Source organism: Ostrea edulis, chromosome 7 (genome assembly GCF_947568905.1).
Source record: "Ostrea edulis chromosome 7, xbOstEdul1.1, whole genome shotgun sequence".
NCBI lineage: Eukaryota > Metazoa > Mollusca > Bivalvia > Ostreida > Ostreidae > Ostrea > Ostrea edulis.
Genome location: NC_079170.1, coordinates 51,179,082 through 51,184,927, shown reverse-complemented (window position 1 = coordinate 51,184,927; position 5,846 = coordinate 51,179,082).

Sequence of the window (5,846 nt, the reverse complement as noted above, 5' to 3'; positions counted from 1 at the left end):
GTGGTGAATATCATAAAGGATCACGGGATACATATAGATCTAGAAGTGGTGAATATCAAAGAGGATCACGGGATAGATCTAGAGGTGGTGAATATCATAGAGGATCACGGGATAGATCTAGAGGTGATGAATATCATAGAGGATCACGGGATAGATCTAGAGGTGATGAATATCATAGAGGATCACGGGATAGATCTAGAGGTGGTGAATATCATAGAGGATCACGGGATAGATCTAGAGGTGGTGAATATCATAGAGGATCACGGGATAGATATAGAGGTGGTGAATATCATAGAGGATCACAGGATAGATCTAGAGGTGGTGAATATCATAGAGGATCACGGGATACATGTAGATCTAGAGGTGGTGAATATCATAAAGGATCACGGGATACATGTAGATCTAGAAGTGGTGAATATCATAGAGGATCACGGGATAGATCTAGAGGTGATGAATATCATAGAGGATCACGGGATAGATCTAGAGGTGGTGAATATTATAGAGGATCACGGGATACATGTAGATCTAGAGATGATGAATATCATGAAGGATCACGGGATAAATCTAGAGATGATGAATATCATAGAGGATCACGGGATAGATCTAGAGGTGGTGAATATCATAGAGGATCACGGGAAGGGATATAGAGATGATGAATATAATCATGAAACAAAACATAAGGATGTTCAAAGTGAGATAGATGACAGACAGTATTGGGTTCAATGTGAAAAAACACCCACAACTTTTTAATAATGACAACGCAAATGTTTGTTTACAGTGTGGGCGGTGGATGCAAGATGCTTCAAATAAAAATACAGAAACCTATCATTATCATGTTAAGACATGTATACATTCATATGTTACAATTCATTCTTATACGATAAATTCCAGTATTACGAGGGGCTATACACTACGTGCAGTGACAGTGGTCTGTATAGTTTGAATTGTAGAGGAAAATATAAAACATTGTTTAATTTTTCAATAACCATTTGTGAATTCATCATATACATGTACACAAACCAATCAATTGGTATTTCTCTCAACACAAATCATGTTTATACCTGTTTATGTAAACGCAGTTTGCCAATTAATTGTCATCATGGTGTATGATGATCAAATCTATTTTATCCTGATTGTAAAATTCTATAAACCGACCCCATACCCTGGAGTACCATGAAATACTAAATAAGCATCAAGTCTTGCTTTATAGGGATGGGACTTTTTAAATAATACTCGATAATCGTTAACGTTCATACACAACACCCTTCCATGACGTCTTGCTTTGTCCTGCACCCACCACCTGATAACGAATGGAGGCACGTTTTATCATTAATGTGTTGCGTCAAAGGTATATATATTAAATAGTGTGACTTAGTTAACAAAAAATCTAAAGCAGTAATTTAACAATTGCAGAGTTAATAATGCAAGTCATTTGTTTCAGTACCTATTAATCATTATAAAGTAGTTTGAGAATTTCTTCATCAATTGAATATTTAGTGCATTACAAATGCACGTGAAAACATTAGAAATTTTCAAAGTCTAACGTCAATAACTTTGGTGAAAATAAGTCAATCCAATCAACATGAGACTAGATCTTGATCTGTTAGTCACCACAATAAAGAAACAACCCAAAACTAAACTCATAATCTACAGCCACAGCATACAAAAGTCTGGAAAACTGAACTCATATAATCCACAGAACTCATAATCTACTGAACTCATAATCTACAGAACTCATAATCTTCATAACTCATAATCTACAGAACTCATAATCTACTGAACTCATAATCTACAGATCTCATAATCTACAGAACTCATAATCTACAGAACTCATAATCTACTGATACCGCACACAAAAGTCCGGAAAACTGTGAATAAGTAGACATTTTCAAAGTCTAAGGGCAGTAACTTTAATGAAAATAGATCAATGTCATGATACTCGAACTTAATCTGTAAGTCATCAATATAAAAAAAAACCCACAAAAATTAGCTTATTATCTACAAGTACGGAAAAAGTATAGAAAACTGTGACGGAATGATGAATGGAAAGGCGTAACACTTTATGCCTTGACCATCTCATGGCGGGGGGCACTAACACTTTACAATAATTCAAGATCCTAAACATTCATTCTTTCTTGAATAGTTAAACAGATCACCCCAGACTGTGAATCAGCACATTATATATGCAATCATTTTCACAAAATGCAACCTTGCTCTGAAGGATTTTAAACATTTAATTTTCTTTGAAATCCTGCGTAAATTTTCCCATACCTGTTGTTATCTTGCTTTTGCCCGGGGGTCAAGATTCGAAATGTACATTATATATCTAGAAAAATATAATTCGTCATTTCTGGTTATGCAACTGGCATTCCTTATAATTATGTTCCTTTCGAAGAAACATAAATCCCGCTTGCCCAAGAATTAAAACACGTCCTTTGAAATTGTCCTGGCTGTTCTTGAGAATTTGAAGAAAAAAAAGAAAAAATCTTCAAAGGTCGACAGACGGAAGACATACCTCAATATCGGAAAACGAGATCATTATACTGCAATTCATATTGCTACATGTATATTCACTTATAGAATTCTAATAAAAATTATTATAGAATATGACATACCTTTAAGAAATTACACCTCATCACCCAATCCACCTGCGCGCCACGACTCTTAAGTGTAAAATTCAAACATTCACCTCGTCCTTGATTGCTAAATTCTGATAAACTTCGCTTTCAACAAGAAGGTCACGTTTACAATCGCATTCATTTTGCTGAATTTTTTTTATAGTCGATGAAATAATCGAAGATGCTATCATAATGATAAATGTTCATCCCATTACGTAAGGTCCACAATTTGTCTGATATGACAAACACAACAGTCGCTATTAACTCTCTTTGTTAACCCAAACTCTCATTAACATCTCACGAGTTTTTGTGCCTTCATCCTTGGTCGTGAAGTCTGGCTTTTGTGTGTCATTCTCGAATTATGTTTTTTGAAGAGTCGCTGTATATTTGTATATGCTGGACCTGATAAACCGGTGCGTGGCGTACCGATGAACTTGTGTGGGTGTTTGTAAGATTGACACACCTACATAGAGTAACCATGACTTACATAACAAATACAAAAGCAACGTAACCCAAGTCGCTCACTCTTAGGAATTTCATTGACGATTTTCCTAAATTAATTCGTGAACCACGCCTTTCACAAGTGAAAATTAACCATCATTTGAATACTTGGTATTTGTCGACAAGATGGCCTCCTCATATTTTTTAGCATCAGTGCCAAAACGTACCTGTCTCAATGTTTATATAAACTCTTGACCATAAGTGTAGGAAAAGTTTGTTTTTAAATGTTGTCAAAAAGATAAGACAAGTTCATAACTTGAATGACAAATGCATTCACAACAAAAACTCAAAGTGTTGGCCAAAATTTCAAACGTATTCTCTTCTTATCGATATTGTTCATTTGCACGTGGATACTGAACACCATCATAGAGTTCAAATACTACACCGGGGAAGCTATTCAAAGTTAGGAGGGTGTTGTATATAGAAGTTAAACTTTGGACTTTTTATCATAATTTTTTTCACTTACCTGTTAGGAATTTCTAAACTTTAATTAAACTCCGCGTTCAACGAAGTATAAGTGGAACTATTGTAAAGCACAATCCATTCTCTTTATAGGTCATGACCCACACTGGCAAAAAAATCTGTTTTTACTAAATCGATCATATGAAAGCATTCTCCGAAATTCAATGGCTAGAACTGTTTAATCAACAAAAACCGTTGCACAAATCAAACAAATTTCATTATTACACTAGCGGTCGATCGGATCACAATTATTTACTTATAAGACTGGTCGTTAAAATATGGGTAATTTAAAATGAAATTTTGGAGAAACGCTAGCACCTTTACAAAAGCGAGTCTCTCGATATCGTGAACGAACTAAAAATGATGGATAGAAAATGAAAAATGTTCTTTATGTCAATAAAAGATTTAAGTAGGCCAATAAAGCGCTTTCTCACCGGCGACTTGAATGCGTAGGTGGGACATCGCGGTCTCCACGTGCACTTTTAAAAAATAAGGAGGGAAAATTCTTCCTTAAATGTCTGCAACGTGTTCAGACAGCGTTCTCAGACGGACACGTGGTCCAAAGGCTTTCTCAGACGGACACGTGGTCCAAAGGCTATGCTCAATGACATATTAACATCCTAAACTTAATATTAGTGTAGGAGACTGATATAAAGTGGTATCAATATTTGGGTATAGTTTCTTTTACTTATAAATATTCTAAAGTAAAACATGCCAATTGTATATAGATCAATATTCTATGTTCCTACGTATTTAACAACGTCTAAAACGCACAACATAGTGCAATTAGAAAGGTTGGAAGATTCTTTCTGCAACAAAGCAGATATAATATATATAGAACATGAACCTCATGTACAATGCTATTAGTGAATATTCTCTCTCTCTCTCTCTCTCTCTCTCTCTCTCTACTTACTCTCTCTATATATATATACTTACATTACTCCCTCCATCTTTTAAGCACGTGATCTGTCTGCAATGTATCCTGGGTAATTACCGCCAAATTCCTGCAACGGCATAAAAGTGAAGCAAGCAGGGAACTAGCATTTCAAAAAGGTCTACATGTTTTACAAAAGAAATCACTTTCACGGAGGACCTTTCATGATATTCATAGATCGAAATCTTGAACCAAATAAAGACATCACTCAAGTGAGAAGTGAGGACACTGAACACATATTTTGTATAATCTCAACTTTGTGACGTCATAGATTCATTTATCATTTATTAAATGGTACAATAGATTTAAATGATCGAGGTCTGTGTGCGTTAAATGGTGCAGCCGACTTAGCAACCCTGCAGTTCGACTAGAATTTGATCGTGGTCAACGCACTTTCATGAACGAACTTCGTGCGTTAGCGGATTTGGGTTATTTAAAAAAAAAATTAATTTTTTTATCGCGTAAGCCCAGACACCCACATCTATAAACTTGTTAAGCTTAGAATAAGAGAAGCACTTTGTCCTCTCCTAGAGAATTTCGTAAACGTTTTAAAACACTTCAAGCAGTTAAGACACAATACCAATTTTTCATGTAGAAAGCAAGGTCCTTACTCTTTGTATGAAAAGTATTCTAATGTATGAACTGATTTATATTACGAACGATTTCAATAAATTTTGAGGACCTAATTTATGTCATTGATGCCCACTTTTCGTTTAGGATAATTGAAACAATATACTATACAAGGGCGGATCCAGAGGGGGGGCAGGGGGTCCGGACCCCCTTTTTCGGACCAAAAAGTTTAAGATTTATTCAATTTTAACGAGTCTTTGAGTCCCAATGGATACTTACATCACTCAAATTTATCAACACCAGTATATCATTTAATTCTACGACAAATAAGACCACTGATATATATTCCCGATATATTCTTAAATAGTATATGTAACATATAAGTTTGTTTAAGAAGTAGACAATTTGAAAGTGAAAGAGAAGTGTCAGGAAATGCTCAAAATGCAGGATTTTGCACCATTTATCCCAGAATGTCTGGGGACCTAGACCTCCGGCATATTGGGAGTAACCTTTAGATTAACTTCTTTTTCTCTTTTTTTTTTTCATTGCGAAATAAGGTTTGAGTATGGAGATTAGAATGACTAGAACTTTGGAAACAAGTAGTAAATGAAACTAAGCATTTTCATGTAATAAAAATGCCTCACCATCTCCTTAAGATAGGATGTACACCAGCATAGAGTAAATGGGAGTAAGGGTGGAGGTTGTGAAAAGTACGTAAAATATCAAGTGCTAGACCCCCCAGTGGCGGATTTAAGGGCGGC